Source organism: Haemaphysalis longicornis, unplaced genomic scaffold (assembly GCF_048455015.1).
Source record: "Haemaphysalis longicornis isolate Haplotype H1 unplaced genomic scaffold, Haemaphysalis longicornis Haplotype H1 scaffold_16, whole genome shotgun sequence".
In the NCBI taxonomy this organism is placed as follows: domain Eukaryota; kingdom Metazoa; phylum Arthropoda; class Arachnida; order Ixodida; family Ixodidae; genus Haemaphysalis; species Haemaphysalis longicornis.
In genome coordinates this window covers 8,333,992-8,346,788 of record NW_027526266.1, presented here as the reverse complement: position 1 = coordinate 8,346,788, position 12,797 = coordinate 8,333,992, and positions in this window count along the sequence as shown.

Below are 12,797 nucleotides of genomic sequence, written 5' to 3'. Positions count from 1 at the left end.
CTGGCATTGAAGCTATGGGTAATGAAGCGCCTGAAACGTCTTTCTCGGCAACTTTTAGCGGTCTTTCTTTAGGTCGACGTAGTAAGTCTTGCGACGCTTAGGCATACCGGCCGTACCATTTAAGAGCCTTCATTTCAAGGAGAAAGGAAAGCTAAACTTATCTGGGGGCATTTGGAGTTTTGTTGAGCAAGAAGGCTCTTAGGACTTGTCATACACTTGGTAATGGAGGGTCCCTTTTCTTTCTTTGGCTTGCAATATTGATTTCTCATTTTCCTCACACCTAAAATAAGTTCCGCCTTCTTCTGTGGTCGGTTCGATTGAAGTTCCAAATACTCACTTCCGAGTCTATGACCCTGTATTGGTGAAATGGAACAGGCGGGAGCACATTCGCTTCAAACCACTCCCATCAATAAACCAGTTGTTGATGATTATGGTGTCCTCAAAGATTTTGGCACGTACCCTCAAGGGGTTGTTGGCTAGGGCTAAATCGGTTGTTGGAATACGTGGGGACTTCTAAAATACTAATTTTTTTCTGGAAAGAGGTTGTAAAGGGACACTTAGTTATGAATAAAGCACGAAGTACCCATCAATTAGCACCCTTTAGCAAATCAAATGACCTAAAGCAGAAAGAAAATTTTGAATGCAATTACATACAGTTCAGTGTACTTATAACGATACCGTTTATAAAAATATATCAGATATAACTACGACCGGCGATGGCAGGCACCGTCAACTTTTGTATACTTTCTATGGTAAAATAAAACACTTTTTTCAATACTCCAGTGCCCCAATATAGGATATAACGATGAAATCCGGTTATATTCTGCACCAAAAGTGCAACAGTGGCGGCTCTAATGACGCTGTGGCGTAGCCTACTCAGATAATTTCTTCATAGGAGGCGCAATGCTCCAGACAGTTCCTCGGCGATTTTGTTTCCGCCAAGGACATTTACCTCAGCTAGGTGAAGCACCTATATATGCTCTTGAAAAAGATCTGCGCTAGCTTCACACGGGGCGAACGAATGTGACCGACTGTGGCTTTGTTTCCGCAAAATTAGTAGTAGTACGACCTTGCGGGCATGCAAATAACATGTTTGAACTCTGTTCCGTCTTTTTATTTGACAACCTGCTTATAACAATGATCGAATTGAAGGGTGAGATTTCCTTGGCACTTGAACATTGTTATAAGTAGACTAGAGTGTATACCCCTTTTCGCAAATCCTAAATTCGATGCGCCAATATATAATATAAGTGTAATCGAAAAATGCAACCCCAAACGCTCAATTGGGCTTTTCAAAAGCAGTTGTCTAGCGGTTGAGAAACAGTGGCAGTCGAGAAAAAATTGTTCGATTGTTTCAGGGACCTGGAACCGCACACTTAGTTCCGTAGGTGAAAGTCCTGATCTAAACAGATAGAAATTAAACCTTGGAATCCTGCAGCGCAGCTCGGTGGAGGTCACCTCGCATTGTCGAATACCTAAATACTTAAAAAATGAACATTCCCCATGAACTTTAAATGTTGGTACTCTTCAAATGATAAAATTGAGTCTGAAAGAGTAGCGTCTCAATGTCAAGATTGTCATAATCTTGACGATACAAATAGAGCCAGATCAGGAATTCTAAATTGAATGAGAGCTCTGACAGCGAGAATAACTCAATGGTCCACTAGCTCTTTGCCGGTGATGTCCGTATGGCCCGGGACCCAAGGCAAGCGTACCTCGTCCACGTGCCTAGGTAAAAACTATTAGTGTGCGGTACAATGGAGAGTCGTAAGAGGAAGTTAATGCCGATATAATTGCCACTAAATTGTATAATATGATGATTTAAACCACCACCACGGGAATCTTCATTTTCTTTCGCCGCAGTGGAAAGCGGCGTATCTCCTCGGGGGATCGCTGCGCCTATACGCCTCGAGATTCGCGATCGCTGCGCCGCCTGCAGCCGCTTCTCCGCGGCGATTGCGGGATTAGCGCTGCATGGCTGATAGGTGGTAATGCAGTGTTTTGGTTCTCTTTCGCTTCTCTTTGCCTTTCTGCGCACTACACAACTTGTTATGGTGACGTCTGCAAGCTAACTGCACGTATAGGGCACTTAAAAAAAACAGCTGCGTCTTGGTAGAGCACTCGAACGCCAGCAAAAGCTACCAGGGAAAAGGCGGTTCTGCGCGCTTCTTGGCCGCTCTTGCGGGCGTCGGCGACGGCAGCAGCATTTTACCGCTGTCACCTTCGAACACGTCAGCACAAGTGAATTCTATTTATTGTCGCCTCGTTTAGACCTGACATTGGCACTGTGAGAGGTTTGTTCGTTTTTCAGCGCAGACAACAAATGCGGCTTTGCTTCGAATATGTACGTCGTAGAAAAATGTGTTTCGGGGATGTGATAACCCAATAGCTGGAAAAACTTGCCCTCTTTCTGGGAATATAAGCCACGAGAAAATGTTTAATACACTCAGAGGCTGTGCATTGTCAGATATGTGCCCACTCATGCCTTATAGTAAGAACCAAGGCAAGTCAGGAATAAATAGAATAGTCGTACGGGAATGAAAAAAAAACCGAGTGCAGCTTCTGAAATACTAAAGACGTTTGTATGAGCGAGGTAGTAATCACCAAACCAACTATATGCGAAATGCACTGATATTTTGCTAGACATAAGGGGGGGTGATGAGGAGGACGCTCAACTATCGTTATTTACAAATGCGGAGCGAAATCAACGAACGAACGTTTTAGCAATCACACACACACACACAAGCTGCGTGTTCACTTTTTGTTTGTTTTTCGCCGTCAACGAACGGCTGATCACTCCGCGGACGCATTTTTTGAAGAATACAGGGTAGGCAGTTCACAAGCGATACGAGGTGTCGTTGAGAGAGTTGATTGATAGATTGCAGGGTTTAACGCACCGACACAACGGAGGCGATGAGGCGCGCCGTAGTGGAGGGTTCCCCGATTAATTTTGACCACCTGGAGATCCTTAACGTGCGTCGAAATCTCGTACACACGTGCTCGTTGGAAGAGTGTCGTATCTGATAAGGGTCTCTGATTTCGGTTTATGCTAGATTCTGCAGTCTCCCTGTGTAATATGACGATGTTTCGAAGAAGAGTTTGGTCGCGGGCGCGGATTTTTCTATAAGCCCATCTTCGCGCTTCTCGTGGAGGATAAATGTGACAGATGAATATTTGCGAGCGCTCACCTCGGGAAAAAACGACCCAGCATTAAATTTGTCGTGTGCTGACTCCGAAGTGTAATTTTGCATTGTCCATCGTACTTCTTTGGTACAATGTTTGTGAAATTTATGCCCCATTGGCTTGCTCAGGGTACTGATCAATATCTGATATGTGATATTGGCATGCGTAACTTGCGTGCTGTCAGGTATTGCTCCGCTGGATTTTGTGAGCGCACAAGTCGATTAACATCATAGTGTGTATGGCCGCAACATGACCATCGGAGGAAACACTGCTTACGGAGACACTGCCACTAAATTTCAGGGCGGCGGAATTACAATCCACTGCATGCAAATGCTGACTTCAGGACGCCGGCCTGTGACACACGCCCGGCGCTCATATAGATCTCACTAAGATCGCGTCATAAACGTTTATACTCTCGTGAACACCCCACGCTTGCAAACAGAGCGCCTGCTCCACGTTATTCGGTATTTCGAACGTGGACAAACGGTAAATCGCTGTCTTGAAGGAGCCCCAAAAGCAACGGCGACAGGGGGAGCGGGCCGGGGACTCCCGCGCCTGCTTTCGAAACAGGCCGCTAGGGGGATTTCAGTGGCGCCCCTACAGGCCGCGCTCGAGGCGTATAGCTGCAGCTTCTTTCACTGCACTCTCTAATAGTGCGGAGCCATCAACAAGCAGCCTTCTGCTTTCATGAAGCCTGGCTTCAACGTTCGGAGGCACTATTTTGCTTTGGAATTCGGAAATCGGACTTTCATTACGAAGTATTTTACAGTCCTGTTGGGGGCTTTCCCGGAAGATTCGTTCAGATGAACTTCCGGCGATGTGCAATGTAGGAAGGTGAGGCTTACTCGTTCTTCGATCAAGACCCTCTGAGGGCTTATGACACGCGTGAGCGTGTGTCACCGAAGGTGCCTCAGCCTCTCTTCGCTTATGCGAGTTCTCCAGAACTGCTGACTGCTGCATCAGCTCTGCATGCTTCTTTCATTGGTCCTCCCTTGTAGCCTCCGGTTCTGCCTTATGATGTGCTTCCAATTTTTCTCTTTGTGCGTCAAGCTGCACTTTCTGTCTAGCCCGCTCGCTGTCTACCCACAAGTGAAGTTCGCGTTCTTGCAGTCCTGATTGAATACCCTCGGCTATACGTTTTTCCAATTCTTCCATCTCCGTGATGTCGCTTCCCACCTGTATAACTGCTTTTCCACTCATGTGCAAGTCTTCTAGTTGTTATTCACGAATCCTGTCGTTCTGTCGCGGACGCCAGTTGTGATGTTAGCGGCAGGATCAGTGTACGTTCGAGGTTTCGAGAGATCTTCAAGGAAGGCGGGCCATTGGCGAAATTCGTCGAAGCAATTTATGGCGCAGCAAACTCAAGTACTGTGTTGGGAAACAAACAGTCTCACAGTCTGAGGCGGGATGCAACATCCCTGGCTGGTGACGGCAGCGGCGATCGAGAGCAGGCAGCGCACCTGCGGGGGAACATCACCAGCCGCCGGCAGCGACGGGGCTTTTCGGGCCCGTGTCTGTTCTTCCTGTTGTTCAGATACATGTGGAAAAATCATTATCAGGATTGCTGCAGCAACGAGAAAGTTATCTAATTTCAATTTTAAAAATGCAAAAAGTACATCATTGCCTACGTCACATTCGAAGCCTGTGGATATGACGACACCGAGCCTACGCACCCTTCAATTGGCTGAGTTTGCCATATTTCGTACATGTATTGTTTCTACAAAACGAGCCTAAAGAATGCTTCAGATCATGATTTTTCTTTAACGTATGCATAAAAACTTAAGCGCTGAGAGCAACAGACCGAATACACTACTGCTGTTCGAGCACTTATGTGCCCTTTCAGACCATGTTCAAACCGCACTCAGCATCTCGCGGATTTTATGCGCTTAGCTAAAATTCATGCGAAATCGTTCCTCTGCTCTCTTTATTACGATGGATATCATCGGAAGATATTAGCGTTGACACCAGAGGGATTTTAATCAGGGAGTATATGAAGAGGGACTGCAGCTTCTGGGATTTAATTCCGCCTCGGAAGGCTTGACGTTCGACGTCGTGCTTCTCGTCACCAAAAAACGATCACACGTTTTTCTTCTAGCAGCAATCAGCTGCCATGAGACAACGTCAACCAAGCCCCTTTTTGTTGGAAAGCTGTTACCAAAGGCAACTGTAATTCAAGAGGTGCATTCTTTCCAAAGCTTGTATTTTATTTTGAGCAGTCGCAGCCAATACAAGAGACGAGAACCGTCCGCGCCGCACGCAGACGAAGTTCACGTCAGCTTGCTGCCTTCAGTTAATTACGTAAAGCGCCGGGGTCCCGTCACCCGATCACCTAGTACAATCACCGTGGGCGCCTTTGGAACAGTCTCCAGGGTTTGGGGAGGCCATTCAAAGAGCGTCTGTTTCTCCAAAGATGCCATCGCACGAGTGTTATGTATGCGCTGCGACCGGCGGGTCAGTGTGTGTGTGTGTGTTGTGCGCGCATTGAATGAAATAAACGGGAGAGCTCTGGCTAAGTTTTTTGTAGTACTAGCATGACGTGGATATTTTGAAAGATAGTTTTAAAATACGCAGACTTTATCGCTGACAGAATCTCTAAAAAACGCAAAAACTACACATACACGTACACATTTGTTGACGCCCAGACGTTGTACGTCAAATTTCTGCAGAGTGTTTAGATGCTGGAACAACGACCTAGTGGCTAGCGCATCGGTCTTTTTTTTTTAAACGTCGGAAGTTTAACCAGGGGGGGGGGGGGCTTTCATTTTTCGTTTGTGATAATCTCAAAAGTTCTGTTTTAAAACCAGGATATGCGCCTGTTTCTCGCTTTTCTGGTAACCTACAAGTAACGATTGCGTCAAGCCACAGAAACAAAACAGCGCGCACACTTCAAATTTGGATCACTCCAAGGCCTAACTTCAAGGTAGGTCTTATAATCAACAGCCGCCCTGCTAAACAACAGTAGCTTAAAAAGTATGGTGCAATTAAAAAATTAGCCTAGCGACGTACATTAACGCAGCGACGGGAAAGAGACTTGAGTAGCGCGTCTCCGCCATCTACTTATCGCGCTGTATCAGCGCGGTGCCGCCCACCTACCCCGTCGAGATTCGCAGGAAGGAGCCTCCTAGGTCAGAGAACAGTGCGTTTAAAACTTACGGAATGCGTCAGTTTGGCCTGCTGTCACGGGCACCGCTAGAGTGTACTATAAGTTTTAGAGTGGCCCCACCGGCGGCCCGGACCGGTGCTCTTTTCGCACAGAAAATAGCGGTGGCGCTGTAGTCAAAGACCACTGAAAGCGGCGGCTGGCCACGCGCGCGGCCGCGCGCTGTTGTGCCAGAGCGCCTGGCCCAAAGGTGTTGCACGAGGCGACGCACCGACAGCGAGGCTGAGTCACGCCTCTCTCCCTTTCGTCGCTGCGGTGCGGCCGAATCCTGCATCCCAGAACGCTGCGGCGCGGCCGAATCCCGCATCGGAGAACGACCAAACAAGGGCATGTCGCTACGCCCGGAGGCGAGGTCACGGAGACGGCGGGCGCATCGCCCTCCCTTTCCCCATTGGCGGCGCAGCTGACTCACCGCTTCGCTACCATTCGTCGGAATTCAAACTTCAGGCAGAGAGAGCTCTGATTGGAGCTGTTCAAACTTCTCGGAGAACCAACGAACTTCCCGGGCTATAAAAGAAGCCCGGAGGCTCTCGCCGTCGGCTTTCCTCGGCGGCTTCTCTCCGGCACCAGTCTCTTCGGAAGCACCGAGTGAAAAGGGTGCTGTCGAATTTGTGCGAATCATGTAACGTTTGCTTACCTTGTATATACTTATATAAATGTTACTTCAAGTTTTCGTCGGCTCGAGAACTTCTTCGCTCGGCTCTGCGCCGCGTCGATAGCGGACGGAGCAAGGCAACGTCGCTCCACCGGTGACTGCGCTCGGTTGGCCAGTCGTAACAGCGGAGACTGCGGTGAGAGGGCCCAGTCCCAACATCGGTGACGAGCTGAAGGCGAGTCACAACCTTGGCGACCGCCCTGGGATAGTCATTCCCAACAGTGGTGGCAGCGGTGGGATGGTCATTCCTAACCTCGGAGACAACGGTGGGATAGTCATTCCCAACAGTGGTGCTAGCGGTGGGATCGTCATTCCCAACAGTGGATGGCAGCTGTGGGATCGACCGGCAACGGCTACTACCTGGTGTGGTAAGCGCTCGACGTTTTCTCTCAGTTCACCAGAGTTCTCTAGCACAGGTTATAGTAGTTTAGAGAAGGGCTGGGTGAAGCACTGTGTATAGCTTTGATTGTTTCATGCCTAGAGAGTGTGTTGAAACCAAAGCTAGTGCCGAGAGGTAAACAAAAGAGCGTAGAGAATTACTTGCGCGTGCCTTACTAGTAGTTCGATAGTATACGAACGGCAAGGGAATTCTAAAGCGGGTAAGCAGCAAGAGGCCAGTGCAAACGATGGAGGACCTTAAAGTGAAGGAACTCATCGAAATTCGCGAGGAGCTGGGCCTTGACTTAGGCCGTGCGAAACGGAAGCATGCGATCCTTGAGATCATGCGGAAGGAGAACGTAACGGCTGAGGAAGTCAATGTGGCCAGGGCTGAGATCAAAGAGCGCCGTGAGTGCGAGGAAGCCGAAAAGAAAGAGCTCCGCGAGCGCGAGGAAGCCGAAAAGAGCGCCGTGAGCGCGAGGAGGCGGAAAGGCGGGAACGCAGGGAGGAAGCCGAAAGACAGGAACGCAGGGAGGAAGCCGAAAGGCAGGAACGGGAAGCCGTAAGGCAGCACGAGTGGCTCGAGTTGATGAGGCTAGAGTCACAGCTCCGGCAGGGTTCGCCGGCGCCTTGCGTGACTTGTCCAACGCTACAGGCGAGCGGTCCGAGAAGTCAGGACCAACGGCCGCCGTTCGTTGTTCAGAGGTCAGGGCCGGAAGACGGAGCGTCCAAGGCCAAGCGCGAGGCGACCGCACTCGTATTCTTGGCCAGAGAAGCGAGCCAAGAGAGCGGGAACGGCGCGGAGGCAGAGAAGCCGCTTCGAAATAAAGATTTCGAAACGCGCGCACAGTCCGCGAGCAGTGGCCAGTGCAGGCCACTTACGAGTTCGCAAGCGGGGAAGCTATCGCAGAGATTTGACTCTTCCCCAGCGAGCGAGACGCGAAAGGACGCCGAGCAGCGTAGCCCGAACTACGAGCTGACCGAAAACTCTCGCGGTAGGTTAGTAGAACCGCCAGCAGCAGAACGGGGTTGCGCGAAATCCTTCAGTGGAGAAACGCAGCCAGGCGAGACGAACGATACGTTGTCACCGGTTTCTGATGAGCCGTTACGCGAAAACGGGCTCAAGGTCGAAGCGCTGCCGGGCCCGACGGAGAAATCCAGTGAGCTCGTGGCGAATGACGCTGACAGAGACAGTACCGCCGTCACGGAGAGCATTGGCATACCTGAAGTAGATAACGCACTTTCTGAGACGTCCGATAGAGGGCCGTGCGGGTCCGCTGATCGCGCTAAGTGTCGGTCTCGGGTTCAACGATCTCGGCAGAACGCTCACAATCAGAGGAGGCCTCAGAGACGGCTTCCAACAGGATCGCGCACAGTGCGCGAGATAGCGAGGTTTCGCGTGAAAGTTTGGACGGCGAGGCTAGCCAGACGAAGCCGCTGGGGCCCCCGGAAACAGAAAGCGTTCCTTCGGGTGCGAGCTCTAGCTCTGGCGATGTGGTGGCTAAGCCTGCGAGGGGGACACGAGAGAGGAGCGAGTAACAAAGGCCGAGCGGCGAGCGGACCGAAAGCTCTGGCAGTAGCTTAGTGGAGCCGCCGACGGCCGAAGCGGGTTGCGTCATCCCCATCGGCCGGGAAACCCAGGTGGCCGAGTTTTGCGAGGCTAACTCGATGTTGTACTCAGTTCTCACTGGCTTGCTTGAAAGCAAGGTGGGGCACTTTCACCCGCGTTCCAACCCAGTGGTGCAAAGGTCCCCAGGGCGACAGCGGACGTTCAGAGCTTTCTGCTTTGAGCGGAAACGCGATTGCGAGGCATGCGTGCCTGCCGCTATGTTGGCCTTGAAGTCAGCTCCGCGCGCGATAACGAGCGTCAGCTTTGCGAGGCTTGTACATGACCGGGGAAAGAGGACGCGTTTCGAATGACGAAACTAGCCTGTGGGGAAGAGCTAGTTGTAACGCTGCGTTCTTCGTTTCCCCGTTCGGACAGTCCGTCCCGTCATGTTCAGCTTCGGCCTCAAACGCGCGCCGTGTGGCCTTTTGAGTCGAAACTAAAGGATCGGTGTTTCGTGGCCTGTCGTAGTACGCGCTCCATTACCTCGACGGTGTCGCCAGCTTTTCTAGCACATGGTGAGGAGCATGTAGATCACTTACGAGTCGTGCTGAGCAGGCTCAAACAAGCAGGCCTACCAATCAAACAGTCGAAGTGTCACATAGGATACGCCGAAGTGACGTATCTAGCGCAGGTTGTGGTGGTAGCGCGGCCGACGAGGACCGTCAGTCGTCAAAGTAGCCGCAGTCGCGGACTATCGCCGACCAACCACTAAGTCCGAGATAAGGACTTCTCGGGTTTGACTGGATATGGCTAGACTTAGCGGAAAGATTACTCCACACTGGCTAGTCTTTTAACTGACGCTCTCAGAAAGAGTGAGCCAGTAAAGGGTAGAATGGGGCACAAAGTAGGAGGACGCGCTTTAAGCGCTGAAACGACCCTTGAGCGAGGAGCAACTTCTAACGCCCCGCCTTTTCGAAAGGTTCGTTATTCAGTTCGATACGAGCAATCGTGGCATGGAAGCTGTACTATGCCAAGAGGATGCGAACGGCCGGGAACGATCAGTTTTGTACTTCAACCGCAAGCTAACTTGCAAAGAAGAGGCTTACAGTACTTCCGGAAAGGAATGTGGCTGCGTCGTGTGGGCAGTGCAGAAGTTTGCGTGCTATGTAGTCGGTAACGCTAACGCAGACGCCCTAAGCCGGGCGTTATAAGTAGTGCTACCTTCGTCCTCCCCGTGTCTTTCGTTTCGTTTCCTCGTGGGCAGATTTTAGCGTAGCAGGTAGATGGGAGCAAAATTGCCCTCATTTGCTGCCTCAGTTGATTATTTCCGCACCGCGTGATTTCAAGTAATCAACTTTAGTTAAGATCATTTAATGTAGTGTGTTACGATTGACACTTAGTGTGAGTTCTTCTTTTAAGAGTTTTACGTCCCGCATGGGCCTATTGGTGTAGAGGGTCCAAATTGGGGATAGACACTTAGCTAGGAGAGTTTGTCACGTTTTAGAGTCTGGTGTTCTGACAGAGGACAGAGGGTGCTTGCTCGCGCTGGGTGTTGCCTGTTGTCGGTCTGTTCTTTGCAAGCTCCAGAACGACGAGCAACCGGTGCTGAGGACAGACCGGAAGAGCCGGACGAAGCTGGTCGAGACACCTGGGCAGCACGGCGAGGTACCTGTGATCCGGACCTGGCAGGCGGTACCTGTTCAAGGAGAGGGACTTGGTGGAGCCACCCTTTTCCTGGGGCACTGGAGGTGTACCTGGATGAGCATGGCGAACGATCGCGCCCAGCATCCGAGCCACGTGGAGGCAGCTCGTCTTCACGGCGCATTGTCTGGCGGCGGGGGTGCTGTTGCTCCAGAGCGCCTGGCCCAAAGGCGTTGCACGAGGCGACGCGCCGACAGCGAGGCTGAGTCACGCCTCTCTCCCTTTCGTCGCTGCGGCGCGGCCGAATCCTACATCCCAGAACGCTGCGGCGCGGCCGAATCCCGCATCGGAGAATGACCAAACAAGGGCATGTCGCTACGCCCGGAGGCGAGGTCACGGAGACGGCGGGCGCATCGCCCTCCCTTTCCCCATTGGCGGCGCAGCTGACTCACCGCTTCGCTACCATTCGTCGGAATTCAAACTTCAGGCAGCGAGAGCTCTGATTGGAACTGTTCAAACTTCTCGGAGCCCCAACGAACTTCCCGGGCTATAAAAGAAGCCCGGAGGCTCTCATCGTCGGCTTTCCTCGGCGGCTACTCTCCGGCACCAGTCTCTTCGGAAGCACCGAGTGAAAAGGTTGCTGTCGCCTTTGTACGATTCATGTAACGTTTGCTTACCTTGTAAATACTGTATATAAATGTTACTTCAAGTTTTCGTCGGCTCGAGAACTTCTTCGCTCGGCTCTGCGCCGCGTCGATAGCGGACGGAGCAAAGCAACGTCGCTCCACCGGTGACTGCGCTCGGTTGGCCAGTCGTAACAGCGGAGACTGCGGTGAGAGGGCCCAGTCCCAACATCGGTGACGAGCTGAAGGCGAGTCACAACCTTGGCGACCGCCCTGGGATAGTCATTCCCTACAGTGGTGGCAGCGGTGGGATGGTCATTCCTAACCTCGGAGACAACGGTGCGATAGTCATTCCCAACAGTGGTGCCAGCGGTGGGATCGTCATTCCCAACAGCGCCCGGCCGTATTGTAGGCGTCCAGGAAACACTGCTGCTTTTTCTTGAAGCTTGTTCCGATGGACTTCCGACTGCTTAAATATACTGTATGTGCAGTGGGCTGTGGATAGCGAAACGAGAAATAAACGCTGCAGCGCATTTTCATCTAATTTTGCGCTTTCCGACCTAGAACAAGGAAAAAATTACGGTTTTTCCTTTAGTGCAGTATTCGTAGCGGATTGTAAATTAAGTAATTGCAGCGAAATTTTCGCTATTACAACTTCCCCACTAAACATATTTTGCGTGAAATCGACTAATAAGAACGAGTTCATGATTGCTTTCTGATCCCACACTTTTATGCTGCTAGATGGACATAATTCTTAAGGCGTTGCACTGCTGAGCATGAGGTCACGGATTCGAATCCCGGCCACGGCGTCCGCTTTTCTGATGGAGGCGAAAAGCAAAAACACCCGAATGTACGAGATTTCGGCCCACGTTAAAGATCCCACTTGGTCAAAATTAATCCGGAGCTCTCCACTACGGCCCGCCTCATTGCCTGCGTTGCGTCTGCTTGTTAAACTCTACAATCAATCAATGGACATAATTCGTTCACACAAATGAAATGAAAAAATATGAGGCTTGCAAAGATGGCTTTTCAGAAGAATTGTTCTATGGTTGTGTAATGTACGTGCGCTGTTATTATACCTGTGAGCAGTGGCCTACTTGTGCTGTTAATGCATGCTGTCGCCGGACCCAGCAGAAAATGACACAGGCAAGCGAAAAGTTGTTTTAACTAAAGAAAGGGTTATCTTAGTCGTTGGTCCAGTTGTCCTCAAAACCTTGTTTTATTGTAACTATAGTCCCCCAACATTCTATTTTTCGTACCACCTTTAAGCTGGTTCAGTGATTGATTGATTGATTGATTGATTGATTGATTGATTGATTGATTGATTGATTGATTGACTGATTGATTGATTGATTGATTGATTGTGGGGTTTAACGTGCCGACGCTACACAGGCGATGAGGCGCGCTGTAGTGGAGGGCTCCCGGTTAATTTTTTTCGAAAACCCGGGGATCTTTAACTTGCGCCGTAATATCGAGAAGACAGGGGGTTGTGCTTTTCTCCTCCATTAAAAAAGCGGCCGCCGCAGCGGGGAATCGATGCCGCGTCTTTGAGCTCAACAGCGTAACTTAGCCAAGCAAGGAGTCGACACACAGAAACACAAAATTATT